The sequence below is a fragment of the Nannobrachium achirus genome (genome assembly GCF_963921795.1).
Source record: "Nannobrachium achirus genome assembly, chromosome: 10".
Lineage (NCBI taxonomy): Eukaryota > Metazoa > Chordata > Actinopteri > Myctophiformes > Myctophidae > Nannobrachium > Nannobrachium achirus.
Genome location: NC_137819.1, coordinates 10244038 through 10262349, shown reverse-complemented (window position 1 = coordinate 10262349; position 18312 = coordinate 10244038). Strand labels below are relative to the sequence as shown.

The 18312-nt window shown below is 43.1% G+C and overlaps 1 pseudogene across 1 annotated transcript in view; it reads right to left on the bottom strand.

The window, feature by feature from the left end:
* Nucleotides 1-1774: 1774 nt before the first annotated feature.
* LOC308292798 (ankyrin repeat and IBR domain-containing protein 1-like) overlaps nt 1775-18312 on the bottom strand; it is a 101587-nt pseudogene continuing 85049 nt past the window's right edge. The window contains exons 10-17 of the transcript XR_013963357.1: nt 17428-17494; nt 16891-17036; nt 15345-15523; nt 13346-13397; nt 12263-12319; nt 9242-9347; nt 8014-8146; nt 1775-6563 (exon numbers count right to left, since the gene is read on the bottom strand). The product of XR_013963357.1 is annotated as an ankyrin repeat and IBR domain-containing protein 1-like (transcript). The remainder of the gene's footprint in view (nt 6564-8013; nt 8147-9241; nt 9348-12262; nt 12320-13345; nt 13398-15344; nt 15524-16890; nt 17037-17427; nt 17495-18312) is intronic.

Genomic DNA, 18312 nt, shown 5'->3' with positions numbered 1-18312 from the left:
CGGAGATAACTGACATCAGTGATACCGCCGGGAAAGGCTTGATATTTCTACGTGTCATTAGTTTGGCTAAGGGCTAGGGTTAGGTTTTAGGGTTAGGTTTAGGCATAGTTTTACTGGGGTTAGGGTTTGGCATAGTGGTTAACATTCACCAGTTTAGCATTCACCAGCGCCGGCAGGTTAGCAATTTCACCAGGTTAGCATTCACCAGCATCAAACTAATGGGACGTCGAACAAATGCTATGTCGCAATATCGACACACTCCCGATACCGCCGCCATGGTAACAGCCGCATGCTAAAACAGTGCCCAGATTTGGAGATGACTGACATCACTGATACGCCTGGGTTCTCCAACATTACTTCTGAGACTCCTACATTCAATCCCTCATATACTGTGCAAGGATTATGATTAATAATTCATAAAGCCAATTTATAAAGCCAAGCCAAAGTCGGACTCAATAAAATACATGATAGTCTTGATCCAAGGTTAGTAAAGTAAATAAAGTAATTTTTCAATGGTTTATCCACCGAGTATTTTTGGCGCTATTTAAGGATGTCTAAAATACGTCTAATGGCCAGGCTAGGGGTCATCCCCATGTTTGCACAACATACAAAATGAGCGGACAGAGATACTCCTGAAGCCTGTAACTGTGAGAGGGAACACATTGAACCATAGCAACTCTGCTCATTCCCATCCCTCTATAAATCCCACCCAAGGGGTGTGGTGTCGTACCTCTGACCTCACCAGGCCCTATATGGAGTGAAGAGGTGTGGTGTCATAACCCTGACCTCACCAGGCCCTATATGGAGTGTGCATACAGACAGTATGTCCTTGTATGGACAGTTCTGTCGGTGACATCAGCTGTGGTGACGTCACTCTCAGTCTGCATGCTTTCTATGACATCAGTCTGGGGTGACCTGATGTAGGAGGAGCCATGTCTGCTCCTTGTATGGAGATCTTGGACTTGCCTCTTGTTCCATGGTCAGATAGATGCTCTCTAACAAGCACCATGTGTCATCATCAAACCCCAGTAGTTATCTTCATATAGTGATGTTTTTTGTTCTCATGTATAATTATCGTATCCAACTCCATGTGAGAGTTTGGTATAGCCTAATCACATACAGTGGTTGAAAAATAACTCACATGTTTTACCTAAGTAAAAGTATCAATACTGCAATATAGAAATACTCTGTTACAACAGTAAAAGTCTGGAATTCAAAATGTACTTGAGTAAAAGTATGAAAGCATTGGCAATCAAAATGTACTTAAAGTACCAAAAGTAAAAGTAAAAAATGTTTGAAATAGCAGAGCTACAAGCTCACAACGTGTCACATTGTAGATCGGCTATTTTCAAATAGCCTAGGTATGAAATAGGGCTAAAGATCTTAAAGTGTGTATTGCAATATTATAATTAACATCTCACTAAAGTTTCAAAATAAATTGTTGTGGAGTAAAAGTACAGTTTTTGGATCGGAGGTGTAATGGAGTAGAAGTAAAAGTATTTGAAATTGGAAATACTCAAGTAAAGTACACGTACCTCAAAATTGTACTTTAGTACTTAGTTACTTTACACTGCTCATATACTCGATAGAGTATACTGGAGTATACCTGACAGAGGCCTTTAGGCTGAAACATATTTTTACCACTCTGTTAATACATTATTTTGGGAGCATTAAGGCGGTCAACAGCGTCTCTGAGGAGACGGTTAAATAACCACTCCAAGCTTACGCTGAATTCTTTTTTTTATTTTTATTGTTGTATTTATTTTATTGAGAGTAAACTTTGCACTGACACTTTCATTTACAGCATTGAGCACACATCAAACACTGCCTCCTTTTATTATGGACTGATTGGGAATGTATCAAGTATAATCTGAGAAAGTGCAATTAACATTTCTGAACTTTTAATGGTCGTTGGTGTATGGATTGTTGCAGTATATATACTGTATATAAAAAAGAAAGGTTTGAGTACAAAATGACAGCAGAGCCCCGAACGGGTACAAATTATTGTGTATCATTATTTTATGCTTTAACTATTGAAAAATAGCAGATATACAAGCTCACAGTGCGGCACCGAGTGCCTTGCTGCAAGCTTGTAGATCTGCTATTTTTGAAAAAACGTGAAAATTTGAATTTTTACCCGATTCTATAAGTGTCTTCAAAAGACACTTCGTCCTTAGATCCTTCTAAGGTTTTTTGAAAAACCTATGTTTCTATGTCAGCAATCTGGCCAGCCATCGTCAAAGAAAAGGTCCTTTTCACTTAACTGGGGCTCAGTTACTCTGTTCTTCTTGAGAGACTATTATGTCAGTGGCTCTCAAACCTTTTCATGTGAAGGACCCCTGTAAAAGAATGTTCATATCTCAAAATATTTAGTTCCAAGGACCACCCAGAAGCAAAATTTGAGTTACAAATGTTCGCTCTAAAAATACATATATTCAAAGATTTGCACACATTTTCACAACTTTTTAAAAAATAGCAGATCTACAAGCTTGCAGCGCGGCACTCGGTGCGGCGCTGTGAGCTTGTATATCTGCTATTTTTCAACAGTTAAAGCAGTCAATAATTCTAGGCCTAAATGGGTTAAAGCAATAACAGACACACTCAGAGACTCTACAACTTCTCAGACAGTATCCAACAGCGCTCAAACAAATGAACATGGGTGTGCAAAAAACAAAGACACCACTCAGACATCAGTGATTCAGTTGTGTCACCACAGATTACACCAACCAAATGATTCCACGTGATAAATAAAATCCAACACTCCAGCACTCTTGGCATCGTCTTGCTGACCGGGTGTAAAAATAATAAGAAATAAAATAAAAGTTCTTCTCAGACATCAGGAACAGCACCTTGCAGTTTGGTTTGGTGGAAATCACTGCATCTGCTCTCTAAGGGTTGGAGTTTGTTCCAACTACCTGAAATATTATTAATAAATAAGCCACACCCAGAACAAGATTACAATCTCACGGTGTATGGTACATGTACAGCTGTTTGTGGTTGACCACCTGTATTATTAGTATATGTATATGAGCTGTTTGAACTTGTCATAAAAAAAATTACAAAATAATTGGCGGGTCTTGATGGCGTCGTAATGGCTGTTTTCACACTTGGTTGCATCTGCTATTTTCAGAGAGCAACATGCGAGCGCAACCAAACATACAATGACTTGTCTTCTAGTTCTACTGGATCTCCTCTCCACTAGTCTCTCCCTAACATTTTAGTCTGGAAATCGTCAATATATTTAGTCTTGAGTCACCATAGCTTATTTTTTATTTTGTTTTCGTCAGTGGAAAAAGGTAGTCGACGAACATCTTTCGTCATGGTTTTACCAAATCAACACCAGAACAAAGTGTGTCCCTCCTCAGTTCAATAAGGTGACCCATCTTTTAGTCTCCAAATAAGGAACAGTTCAATAAGGTGACCCATCTTTTAGTCTCCAAATAAGGAACAGTTCTCTGTTTCAAGGTACCGTCGGCAAACCCTGCCACTCTCTCATGTTGTTCCTCTTCCATGCTTTGAACATGGTTGTGTTTAACAGGGATAAGAATGTGGAACAGTAGCCTCGCGTAGCCTGGCTTACTCTGTTTAACAGGGACAGCATAGGACAGTGTGTGGGACAGCATAGGACAGTGTGTGGATCAGTTGCTGAATGATTAACAGGGACATGAGACATGATGTGTGATGTGTCAGTGGAAAAGTTACTGAATCCATTTCACTTTCTCTGACTCGTGCAAATTCAACCCAAATGAAGTGAGAAAAAAAAGGGAACCGTTTCGATCACATATCAAACTATAATATTCTGCTGCCGATTTGACCTAACTACAGATGAGGCTCCAACACAAGGAGATGGCAACAGTCAGTCACACCCAAGTGGGCGAGTTGTGTCCAGCTAATGATCATTCATCGTTAATTGGACCCCCATAAAACTTGGTACAAAAACATGTAACACAATCAATAATAAATATACTCAGCAATGATTGAAACAATAATAATAAAAAAAGGCACACAGACCTAAAAATGTGTGATATCATCATCATCAACCATCACTGAAAACCCAACTCATCGTCATCCATCGTTCAATGAACAACACACTCTATCAGTAGTGGAATAGATATGATTAAAATAAAATATAAAATATAATAAAGAAAGTCCATTTAAATAAGTGTTAGTGTGGAAACATAATTGGCGCAACAAAAGCCAGCCTGAATCAAGTCATTATTATCTAGAGCAGGGGTCAGCAACCTTTTTGAAATGAAATGCCATGTTTTTATTTTCTATCTAGATCATACATGGGCAACTAGCGGCCCGGGGGCCACATGCGGCCCCCAACTTCACTTAATGCGGCCTGCAGGAATACTGATATATTATCGGTTTCAGCTGTTATAATTCCAAACCAAACGTGCTAACATGACCAGCTTTAATTATTTTAGTCTACTGTATATTAGTATCTTGATGACTAGTAGCCTACTACTAGACTTTTTTTTTATGTCCAATGCATTTCTATTTTAGTTCATGAAGTAAGAAGTAACATAAGTACCTGTACATGCATTTGAAATGAAATGTAAAAAAAATACTGTTCAGGATTTTAGTGTGCGTGAAAATATAGTGGCCCTCTCCATCATCAAAGTTGCCCACCCCTGTTCTAGATAGTCAGTGTGCCATGTCAACATAAAATGTAATGACACCCCATCAAACATTCTGACATATTTTGATTGTCAGGACATTGTTATAACGATCACTAGACTCAAGAGGAAGAACCCACCTACGTATATCCCAGACTCCTCCCCCAGCCAAAGTTCAGCATTTTAATGAATGTAGAATTATGTGCAGGATGTAATTTTAGCTGGCTTAATTTAATTGACCACGTTTAAATCAACATTTGATTTTAAAATATAGATCCTCTCACACACTTCTGCCAGTGTGCCAGTGATCACCCTCCCCTGTGCTAAGGTTGCCAACCCCTGGTGTAGAGTGTTCATTCAATGGTAAACATTGACCCGTCATTATGGTCCAAATCACTGTTTAAGAATGAAATGAATACTAAGGATTTTAATGTGTGTAACCATGTGACCTTTGACCTTCTACTCACCGAGTGCCGCGCTGCGAGCTTGTAGATCTGCTATTTTTGAAAAATCTTGATTTTTATTTAGCAAATCTTTGAATATATCTCAAATATTTGCTTCTGGGGGGTCCCTGGATCAACATATTTTGAGATGAGGGGTCCGTGGCCAAATACATGTAATTTTGGGGGTCCTTGACATGAAAAAGTTTGAGCACCACTGATTTGGAAGAAGGATTTAGAAGACATTTATAGAATCGGGTCAAAAATATTCAAAGACTTGCACAAATGTTTTTTCCAAGAATAGCAGATCTACAAGCTCGCAGCAGGGGTTGTGCTCTACTTGTCTCTTTGTGGCAGCTTGGGATGTGGGTGAGATGGGATGCTGTGTCTAAAGGCAGCTCTCCACCAAACAGACTGCTGCAGATCACTACAGACTGACTGGCAGTCCAATGAAGTCGGGAGATCAGATGGTTGGAAAGTGCGGAAAAAATAATTTGCTGAACGCACCAAAGACCGACACCGACAAGACGGCTACTGTTATAGCTTGATGTCTTTTTCAACAACAAGCCCGCTGCTATCCGACGGCTCTTAAGCCGGCCGAACGTGCTCGGTCGGCTTTCAACGCTTCCCTACGACTTGCGAAGCCGACGCGGCAGTGCACCCACTGCCCGTTCAACGGCAGAATTTTGGCAACCGACGCTTTCTGCCGCGTACCGCCGCCGGTGCTGTGCAGAGCTACCTTTAGACACTCCTATACACTGGACGTAACACTCCTTTTACACTTCACAGCTTCCCCCAACTGTATTGTAAGGGGATATCTTATAAAGTCCTGGAATAAATTCCTTACCAAAAACCTTCTTCACCAATGTGTTTGTAAATGTCTCTAGTAACACATCTCACAAAGACTGAAATTCTGTTTCCCTAGGAGAATCCTTGACAGCTGCTGAAAGTTGGGGTCCCATTAACTTAACTATACAGGATAAAACACACCAAAATAAATATGCTTTAAGTAGCATGTGAGGGGTCAAACTAGGGGTTTTTCATGATTCTGAATCCATTGCAAGCATTTGTTTTGCACAGTCCTCCGCGTCTCGCTGCCCGCCGAAGGCACGCGAGTCCAGGTGGTACGGCGCACCGATGTTGGCGTCCAAGTGGTAAGGGGGGGTGATGTTGGCATCGAGGTGGTACGGCGCGGGCATGTTGGCGTCGAGCTGGTACGGGGTGGTGATGTCGCCCAGCCTCATCAGGCTGTCGCCCAGCTTCAGCAGCTCGGCGGTGAGGCAGGGGGGAGGCGGGGGAGGCAGGGGGAGGCGGTGGCAGGGGACGGGGGAGGAGGGGGAGGCACGGGGGGCTGCGGGGAGGAGTCTGTCCTGGCCGGGGGGCCTCCAGGAAGGAGGAGGGGGAGGGGTGCCTGGCCCCCGACGCGGCGGGGGAGCGCGAGGAGGGGTCGCCCAGGTCCGCCGCTCTCTCTGTCTCCGGCCTTCCGTCCGTGGCTCTGTCTCTATAGATAGATAGAATACTTTATTGACAGATATAAAATACATTGCAACAATGACGTCAAGTCCGGAAATGGCCAATGTGGACGAAGCTTGTTTCCATTGTGGCCCACTTTGGACATGAAACAAATACACTATAGAGTAACAAAGTCATGGCGTGACTCGCTCATCCCCCGGTTCCAATGAAGTCATTCTCTATGGAGAATAACATCGAGTCATCTTAAAATCCTCTCATATAAGCATTGCGGTCCAAAAATAAACAAACTGTCTTTGCGATATTGTCGGCGAGGTGGCTCTGTGTGGTTTATGATAGTCAGTCAGTCATATTTTATAAAGCCAGTTTCTAGCGAAAATGTAACTAATTCGGCGACTGTAACATTAGAGTTTTCTCACCATCAGGTGATTCTTCATATCCATGAGTCAAACCGCTGAGATAATGTGTTTATAATTGGGACACAGTTCTTATATGACGCGATATGAAAAAGTTCTATGGGAATTCAGAATGGGGGAAGAAAAACCGCGAACCAGGTAGGATGTGTAAATTACGTCACACTTCACTACTCTATATGCAATGCAAACAACCAAAGAACATAGAGAGAGATTTGATCGTTTGATTTGATTCATTGATTTGAGATTATACACAAACATATAATATAATATAATATACTAGGGGTGTAACGATATAGTAACTGTATCGAAATATCGTTTTTAACAAAAAAAATCGAAATATATCGAAATGAAAACAGCTAAAATCGAATCGTATCGTTTTATTTTGTATCGTATCGGATCGGCAGTGCAAAGAATCGATTGTATCGATACTGCCTACTTGGGCATTGTATTTAGCATTTTTATGAAGAAAAAATTAAAAGGAGGGGTTTAATTACTTTTCCTTTCCATATAGCTACACTGGTCTATCGATAAATGTGTGTAATCTCTGAGTTCATGTCAAGGTGCAGGTTTGTCAATATACAATGTCCATGTATTTGGCAGATAATCACTGTGTTTACTTATTTATATCCATAATAATACATGTTTCCCTTAAAACCTGAACTATCCACACCTTTCTCACAGATTTAATGTCTTCGCTAAATAATTACTATATCGATTTTAAATCATTGAATCGAATCGTATCGTATCGCCATGAATGAACCAATATCGTCCATGTATCGTATCGTCAACCATGTATCGTGATATGTATCGAATCGCTATTAAAATGTATCGTTACACCCCTATAATATACATATCGGACAAGAGGTACTCAAGGAGAAAGATCAGTGCAAATTATGCAATCCGGGGTAAGGATATAACTAAGACCAGTTAGTATTAAGGTATTAACCTTGTTCTCAAATCTTGCAAGGGAATTTAGACATTTCAGAGGGCATTCCACAGAACAGTGGCTGCGTGATAAAATGCCTGTTCGAGGAGCCCTCCTGAACCGGAATAAACTCGGCGTACCTGTCTGCGTCCGCCTGGCGGTCCCGGCGGGACTCCTGCAGAGACAGCTGGATGGCCAGCAGGATGTTGGGGTCGTCCTCGTCCAGGGAGGACAGCGCCGCTCGTTGCCGGCCCTCACTCCTCTCTGGGCCGTCTGCAATCACACAGCAATAACACAACACAATGAGGCTCAGCCTTAACTGTGTCGTTTTAGACTAGATGTTGCTCAACCAGTTCCTTGTCCACTCACGGGTAGGTGGCCAATTAATCAACTCGCCAGGATCGAACTGGGAAACGAGCGGCCGCTTTACTCTACCTCTGGCTAAAGCTCTATGACGATTATTACTCACAGCCCATAGTAATTCATTAAGCAATAACTGAAGTCTGTTGGCTGCCATCTTGGTTTGTTGACATGTTTGAGAGTATGCTATGTACTTATTTGGCATACTCTCTCTTTTTTTTCATCACACAGCCCCAGCAAGGAATCCGCTGGTATTCGTGTACCATTCCTCATGAATTCATTCTTACAATTTATATTACATTGTGATTGTAATTCATTCATAACCTATAGTAACCAATACTAATTCTGTTCTTGATGAATTTTGTCTTGCCATTTATAATACATGTGTAATTGTGATGTAGAACATGACCTGTACTTGTCCAACAGGCACTGCTGAGACCTTAGTGTCAACCCCTGCTGCCTATAAAATACATGGACAAATTTAAGCAATATTAAGCCAGAGGGTGTGCATCATTACGATTATCGGCATGCCAGCATTGCTGCAGTAACCAGCCGATAGATAAGTTCCGTAGGTGGGGGTGAAGTACCAATATAATCATGATAAGGCACAACCCTCGAGAGTTTAATATTGCGATTATACAACTGTTACCCTTTAAAAAACACACGTCAACTTCAAAAAACACACGTCAACTTCATTTCATTGTAATTCAGATATTCAATGGAAATCTGTACATTTTTAATGCCAGATTTCACTACTACTGCATGTCCCTGAACTTCACATGAAAACTGCTAGCCACTTACAAGGCATCGCCTACGGAAACAATAAAAGCGAGCGTTTGCGAACCGACCGGGCACAGCTGATTTCTTTGTTTGATGAGACCTGTTCCATAGTGCTCATTATCATCACGGGTAGATGGATATTTCAACCAATCGGATTGCTTCATCAGAACTACCCATTGTATAACATGCTATAATTCCATGTATTTCACGGCTGCTCAGGTACTGTACCTGTGCTATCTGCTCTCCTGCTGGTCTCTGGAGTGTTGCTGTTGCTGCGGACGCTGTGAAGACGACGCTGCCGGTGTCTGTGGCGGTACTGGAAGTCAGCGTATTCCTAGCATAAAACATACAGGAAGTCAATGCTAGCATAACAACAACATAGCGTTATCCACCAGCAGTGTTGGGCGCGTTACTGACAAATAGTAACTCGTTACCGTTACTAGTTACTTCACTTCAAAGGTAACTCAGTTACTTTACTGATTACTCACACCAGAAAGTAATGCGTTACTGTGAAAAGTAACTTTTTAGTTACTTTTTCGTTTTTAGTTAAGTAATTTTTAGTAATGGTTAGGAAAAAAGGGATTTAAAGGTTGAACGTTAGGTAGGCCTACACGGATTGACCTAATAGTCTGCATGGTTAAACTTTATAGCTTGTAATCCAAAAGAGAAATTAGACATTTGCCTGTGACCCAAACTAGTGAAAACAGCAGATCTCCAAGCTCACAACGCATTGCTTTGCTTTGCGTTGCGTTGTGAGCTTGGAGATCTGCTATTTTCACTATTTCTTAAATATATTTGTGTTCTAATTTAGGCTGTCAGTCGATTAATGCTGCATGCCTGAAGAAGGCCTATCACCAAAAGCTACTGTATTTAACTGGAAATAAAGAACATGATTTCCTCCATTAAATTTTTCATTAGGACAGATTTAAAATGAATAAACGTTTACATCATCCTTATTCTAAGAGCATATTCACCCAAAGTAAGCTTGTAGATCGTCTATTTTTGGTGAAGAGAGTTGATGGAAAAATAGTGCAACAGGTGTTTTACAAAGCAAGCATGAGGCATTAGAGGGTCTAAATTGGTTTAACTGAAGCAATAGGCTATTGATAAATGTATTATCAATAGCCTAAATCTAAAATGTAAATTTATTCAAGCAAAATCTTAATGCAAAACGATTGTCTTGAAAGCTGAAAAATAAATAAGGCTGCATGTACCTTATCTGACTCTAGACTGTTCCTTTCAAATATTTAAGAGCAAAATATTACCTCATGACACTGCTGCTGTTGTTTTGGGACTGTTACATACTGTATAGCCTACATTCCTGTTGCTTAATGTAGACCTACTTTGTGAAACTATCAGAGGAGACTAGGACTAACGATCTTTAACGGGTTTCACCTGGACATGCATTGATTAATCCAGCTTCAGCGTGTGGACAGACACACACCACAACAAAGTGAATACTTTTTTTTCAACAACTGAGAAACGAGAGGTGGTTTTCCTTTGAAACTGGCTAAAATAAAGGGCCATTTATAGGACGTCTTTTTCTGTAGCTTGCAAGCAACTGCAGCTTTTGCAGGGCTGTTATGAAAGAGAAAGTGAACTCCTGCTTAGACCGTCTGGATGCAGGAAAGCCTAGTGGATGCGCGTCTCTCTTTTTTTTTTTTTTTTTTTTTTAGACGACATTGACACAGGATTATGGAATATCTTAAGTTGTGGATCTATTGTTTATGGCGAGTAACATCAGATGGATTCACTCACGGATCACGGGCAAGTCATTTATTTATTTATCTTTGCAAGACCGAGACACAGGGGCTCTCTCTCTCTCTCTCTCTCTCACTCTCTCTCTCTCTCTCACACACACACACACACGCACACACACACACACACACACACACACACACACACACACACAGTGACACAACACAACCATCGGAACACATCGGGTGTCTGCAGTAGGAACATTCAGTAGCCTACAACACTGCATGCTGCAGCTCATTTTGTCTGCATAAAAAAAGACTGAGTAACGCTAAAAGAACGAAAGAACGCAGCTGTAGTAACGGTAACTGAGTTACTGAATAAAAAAAAAGAATGCGTTAGCGTACTCGTTACTGAAAAAAAGAACAGCGTTACAGTAACGGATTACTTTGTAATGCGTTAGTCCCAACACTGTCCACCAGTGAACATAACATGAAAACAAGACCTCAGTTTCTTGTCCATAATGAGGGTATTTTTGCCTCTTAACCCCCCGGCTCCACCGGGCGCGTCGAGCGTCGCGTCAACGTCAACGTTGGGAATGCTCCCGTTTTAATCAATGAAGGGTGGCTCCACTGCCGACGTCGACGTCCGCGTCGGACGCTCCCTTGACGGCGTCCAAACTCAAAAATCGCCCCGGTTCAATTTTTTGACGGCGTCCACAACGTCCAGTCATGTATAAAATATGAATAAATGCTTTGTGTATTAAACGTAGGCTATATACGTGCGTTTCTGCTGTTGGCTATCCATTCACAAGGGTGACTAGATGTCACAAATGTAATTATGTAATTACAGCGGTCTACTTTGATACAATTATGTATAAACACAACAGGCTATAATCATGACAAAACAAAGTGGTCAGTGGTGCATTGCTGCTCTCTGCTGTGAACATAGTGTGCTCTATACGTTCACATTCAGGTCACAAATAGTTATATTCCTGTTTGAAAGTGATTTTCATGTTGTTTTGGAAATGGGCTATATTGGCCATAGAATGAATACCACAGTCACAGCCGCTGCGCTGCGGTGGAGCCGGTCGGACGTCAAAGTGACGGCGTCAATGACGCCGTCAAGACGCAGAGCAGCGCGACGCCGCCTGTGGAGCCGGGGGGTTAGCGCCGCATGCTGCAGTGCAGGGTCAGCTTAGCAAAGCTTGCAAGAGACATCCATAGCACGCACACAGCCAGGACTGCACTGATATATACAATATATCATATACTGGGGCGGCATGGCTCAGGGGTAGAGAAACCGTCATTAGAGCACGAGGGTTAATGTCGATGGGTGAATGTAATGCACAATCTATGTACAGCACCTTGGATAAAGGCGCTATATAAAGTTGTTGTATTTCTCATACTGTAATAACTGCATCCCCAGACCTGCGATTGTAAGTGTTTCTACAGTAATGTTATTCTGCTGGCCAAACACTTTTGATGCATTTTGTGTGTGTGTGTGTGTGTGTGTGTGTGTGTGTGTGTGTGTGTGTGTGTGTGTGTGTGTTACCTGTGTGTGTCTGTCTCTCTGCTCTCCGTCCCCCAGCACTGAGTGTCGTGCCAGCATCTTAACACACATAAGCAGAGCCTAATTAATTAAACCTTATTATTATTTTTATTTTAAAGATCCTTCATCGCACCAGTGTTGATTTTGACAGGAAATTTAGTTTAAGTTATAGACTTTTGATAAAAATTTCAGTCGACTAAATATCATATGATTTTAGTGATATGATTTAATTAAATCTACAGTTGATTTTGTCTACAAAAATATATTTTGTCCGCCATTTTGATGGCGGTGAAATGCCTGACTTTACACTTGGTTGCATGCTGAAAATAGCAGATCTACAAGCTCATGCTATTTTCAGAAGTGCAACAACCGTAGCCATGACCCAGACCAATCTGCCTGGGCAAAAAAATGTGCTCTTGGCGGATATGGGTCTGGCCCCGCTCAATTGTGAATCCATTTGCTCTCCCCTATAATTTGGGGGACCAATCAGGGCCCAGCATTGGTCCAGACTAATATCCGATATACGCAGTGAGGAATTAGTATGAGCAACGCCAGGCTACAACAACCGAGCACAACCAAACATAAAATGACTTGTCTTTTAGCTCTACCAGTCCACCAGTCCCTCCCTGACATTTTAGTTTTTGTTTGACAAAATTGTCAATATATTTAGTCTTAGTCTTACTATTCCATTCAATCGATTATAAGAAAATAATGGATTAATCGAGCAGCATAAATGGACCGTGAACTCCTGAATGAATAGGTGTGTAATTTCAACCGTGAATTGTGGTTGCATAACATAACTTGTTGTTGATATAAGAATAATACATAATAAGAATAATAAATAACATTGAGTTTAGTCTGAATATATCAGAGCCACAGGGCTGCTGGTTAAACCACATGCAGTCAGCAGGGACAGGGGGTGACGCACGTCACTCATGCACAACACCTGCTGGACGTTTAGGGAACAGCGTAGGCCAGCTTAGCATGAAGGGAGGGAGTCTGTAGCTGTTAGTGTGTGTGTGTGTGTGTGTGTGTGTGTGTGTGTGTGTGTGTGTGCGCGCGTGCGTGCGTGCACACGCGTCTTACCTCAGGAGAGGCGAAGCCCAGGTACTCCCAATCCCATGATCCTCCAGGGAAACTACAGACAAACAGAAACAACAATATGTTCTCAGAGCTACACACAGACAGACGTGGTTCAGCTGATATATTTAACTGTTATCACCTTATTTTACCTCACTATGCTAGCTCCATCGGGAGTCGCTTGAACACGACCACCTCCAGTACTAAAAATATATGAGTTTCAGTGGGAAGGAATTGGGGCTCTGCAGAGTTGAATACTACGTCTCAAACTGATTTTCTGTAGTTGATTGAGTAGTTAAATGTCTTGCCTCCCTCTGGCTAACCAGGGCGCCTGATGGAGGGGAAAGGAACTGGTTGGATTAAAGTGTTCCTTCCACACGCTACAGTACGTCCAACCGGGGAAACTCCCCCGTCAGGTGAAAAGAAGCGGCTTGGGCTCCTCATGCATGGAAGGAAGCATGAGGTCAGTCTGTTGCTCTCCCCAGGTTGGCAGAGGGAGAGCAGAGCCCAGGATTACAGTAGATATTTGGCTTGGGTGAAAAATGGGTTGCAAAACCGTGGGATAAAAATGTAAAAAAAAAAAAAAAAGAAGTAGTTAATTCTGAACACCAAAGCTATTATGACACAATGTTGACTTTACTGACGAATACAGGTGCTGTGCAGCTGAAAATCATCCAGTCAAGAAAAAATAGCAGATGTACAAGCTCATAAATATGTCGCGACGACACAAGGCGTTGTGGTCTTATAGATCGACTATTTTCAGCAAAGAGATTATGCTGGGGACCCCATGGACCCTCCTCAAGGGACCCCTGGGAGTTCCCGGACCCCACTTTGAGAACCACTGGTATAGGGATGAAACACCTGTGTTTGTAGTGTGTGTAGGGATGGGACGATAATCGTTATTATCGTTTATCATGATAAACGTATCGTGGAGATTTAAAGGAGCTATAGTCAACTTTTTCTTGAAAAACGGACGCTAAAATAAAAATAATGTTTCAAAAATATTTTATAAAAAAGATTGAGCTTCATATATGTGTTTCTATTCAAAAATGACCACAAAAAGCATAAAATAATGATAAAATAATCATTTTGGCCATTGTCGAGCTGACTTTGTTTACATCCCTCTATTCTTTTATATGGATTGATAAGGGATGTAAACAAAGTCAGTCTGACAATGGCCAAAAGGATTATTTCATCATTATTTTACGTAGTGAGCTTGTAGATCTGCTATTTTTTTTGGCAAATGGATGTTGGGGATATTTTGATTATTGTGATAATATCATAAACTGCTGTGTCTTTTGTCACAATAATCGTGATAATGAGTACATACTTCCTACTGGGGGGCCTCCGGGGAGTCGTTGGGGGCCACACCGCGGGTATATATGTAGTGTGAGTGTAATGAGTACATACTTCCTACGGGGGGCCTCCGGGGAGTCGTTGGGGGCCACACCGTGGGTATTTATGTAGTGTGAGTGTAATGAGTACATACTTCCTACGGGGGGCCTCGGGGGAGTCGTTGGGGGCCACACCGCGGGTATGTACAGTATGTAGTGCATGTAATGTGAGTGTAATGAGTACATACTTCCTGCGGGGGGCCTCCGGGGAGTCGTTGGGGGCCACACCGCGGGTATATATGTAGTGTGAGTGTAATGAGTACATACTTCCTGCGGGGGGCCTCAGGGGAGTCGTTGGGGGCCACACCGTGGGTATTTATGTAGTGTGAGTGTAATGAGTACATACTTCCTACGGGGGGCCTCGGGGGAGTCGTTGGGGGCCACACCGCGGGTATGTACAGTATGTAGTGCATGTAATGTGAGTGTAATGAGTACATACTTCCTGCGGGGGGCCTCCGGGGAGTCGTTGGGGGCCACACCGCGGGTATGTACAGTATGTAGTGCATGTAATGTGAGTGTAATGAGTACATACTTCCTGCGGGGGGCCTCCGGGGAGTCGTTGGGGGCCACACCGCGGGTATATATGTAGTGTGAGTGTAATGAGTACATACTTCCTGCGGGGGGCCTCAGGGGAGTCGTTGGGGGCCACACCGCGGGCCACCGAGGCCAGGAACTCCTGTCTCTTCTGCTGCACCAGGCGCGCGGCGCTGATGATCTTGTGACGCGGCGTCCGCAGGTACGGACGGTTGACCTTCTGGGCCAGGTCCTCCACCACCATCTCCAGGTCCGTCTGGACCAGGACACAACAAGGGGTCATTAAGACCTGAGGTCCATTCAACAAAAATCTTCTACATAGATAGATGCTTTATTTGTCCTTGCGGAAATTCTTTTTGCACCAAGCAGTCATCAGGACACACAATCACAACACATAATACACAATACATGAATGATAAGACAGAACTCACAATTCACTGCCAACATGATACAAAACGAGAATAGGCTACCAGTCATAACATTTTTATGCGCGGAACTGAGATGGGGCTTGTTTGTTCAGAAGCCCTATACTTGTAGGGACAAATGTCCTGGAAGCCCTCGCCATCAACCCAGGTACTGTGTACCGTGGTCCTGAGGGCATAAGGTTATATTCACTGTATAACGGGTGTGTTCTATCCCTAGAAATCCTAACAGTTTTCTGAAAGACCTATGTCTCTATGATCAGCTGTGGTACTCCTACTTTTTAATGTCAAGAACTCCATAGGCCTCCGACAGACATCGGAAGCAAAAGCCTCTAGCGTGCCCTTGGGGGAGGCGGGGGGGTAAACGGCGTCCAATTCATTCCCTTTGGAAGTCACATGTTTTATAGAAGAAAGCTGGCCTCTAGCAGTTTGAGAATCACTGCACTTCTATACTAATATGTACAAGTATAACTCGAGACAGATGGGTGTGCATGTACTGTTACTGTAGCGCAGGGTTCCCCAATTAGTTTTCCCCAAGGGCCGAATTATGTCTAGGGTACCAAGCCGAGGGCCACAACATTGCAGGGGGCGACTGTGGCGTTCCCGGCTTCCCGCTACTCCAGCGACAGTTAAGATATCGTCGTTGTCGGAAGACAATCTTGTAGGCCTATGTCCAAAACCGTTCCTTTTGCATTCATCATTTTAAGAATGATTTAAACTAGTGAAAACAGACGATCTACAAGCACACAACGCCTCACACCGCAAGGCATTGTGTGCTTGTAGATCTGCTGTTTTCACTACTTTTGAGCGACAGCCTTGTATGAAAGCCTTTGCGAAAGAACATACACATTTGGAGATACAAGGTTTCCACCCGACAACGACAATATACTAGTGTTGTTGCTGCTCTTATACAACCATTATTACTGGGTTTGTTGGGGGCCAGACAGTAACCCGCCTATAATTGGGGAACCCTGCTGTAGCGTACCGTACCTGCATGAGCTCAAAGATCTCCTTCATGTAGCGTACCTGCATGAGCTCAAAGATCTCCTTCATGTAGCGTACCTGCATGAGCTCAAAGATCTCCTTCATGTACCTGCATGAGCTCAAAGATCTCCTTCATGTAGCGTACCTGCATGAGCTCAAAGATCTCCTTCATGTAGCGTACCTGCATGAGTTCAAAGATCTCCTTCATGCAGCGTACCTGCATGAGCTCAAAGATCTCCTTCTGCGTGCTTCCCTGCTGCAGGAAGAAGCCGTACGGGTACGAGCACTTCAGCACGCGCCGCGTCTTCAGCAGCTCACACACACCGTCCTCGATGAAGCGCGTGTCTGGAGGGGTGCCCTCTCCTGGTCACACACAAGACAGGGTAAACATACGCAGAGAGACAGTGTAGCAGCTCAGTAACCTATACTAGGATCACTGCTAAACCAAGAACCTATCATCAGTCTGAACTATGAAAAACTAATAGTCAGTACATTAAACTATAGGATGTCAGGTAACAACATGCATGGTCGACAAGGCTAGGTCAAGCTCTCACACACACACACACACACACACACACACACACACACACACACACACACACACACACACACACACACACACACACACACACACACACACACACACACACACACACACACACGCATGGGTGAAAGTTGCATAACAAAGTTTACAAAGTTGAGAGAGACAGCACAGGACAGGACAGGACATAGAGAGCAGTAAGACAGAACGTACGGCAGATGAACGCTCTACTCAGCTGCTCCATCTTCTCCTTGGCGGTTTTCAGCAGCTTCTGCTCCAGCTGCAGAGAGAGAGAGAGAGAGAACCACACAGCCATCATGATTCATTCACTGCTCTGTTGTAACTACTGTACCACCGGTAATGTAGTATATGCAGATTTAAGATGCGTTTGCAGCCTCTGTGGACTGTGTGCTTCATTAGCATGGCAAGCTGGCATACAAGAGGGCGCTGCTCACGAATGGAGAAGGCTATACCGACTAGGGCTGTCACGATTATTACATTTTACCCACCACATCCCCCGCTGTTTCTAGATCCCCTTTGGGGGTCTTAATTCATTCCCTGTAATTCTATTTGGTATATAACTTATCTAAAATGTTTATGCTTACAGGGAATGAATAGAGACAGAGTCCTGACGCCAAACTATATCTTCATACTGTATATCATGCTCAGTAAATGCTCAATCAAAATATATTCTAATTAATCCAAGAGTTGTCTGCCTGAATTGTGACAGGTCTAATAGCGACGCAGCCGACGCTGCCACCTCCCGCGAGCAGCTAACGGGAAGAGAGGCGTTGGAGCCGGCCTTCTGGCAGTGTGTCCGTCCGCTGGCAGAACAACAGCGGGTGGATTTGGGGCTCTTGGGTTCAGCTACGCTACGGAGAGTGCTTTGACACCGGCTGCCAACGTGGGAGTGGCCTGGGAACTCCAATGCGGGGTTTCTTTCATTTTACAGGAGTTGGGCGTCGCCATATTCTGATAGAGACAGAATGCCCCATCTCTGCACCGGCCTCAGTGGCTTGCCTCACTAATCATTAGCTTGTGCCACTATTTTTCGCCACCCGCACTGATACATTATATTTATTAGACCACGAAGGAGGC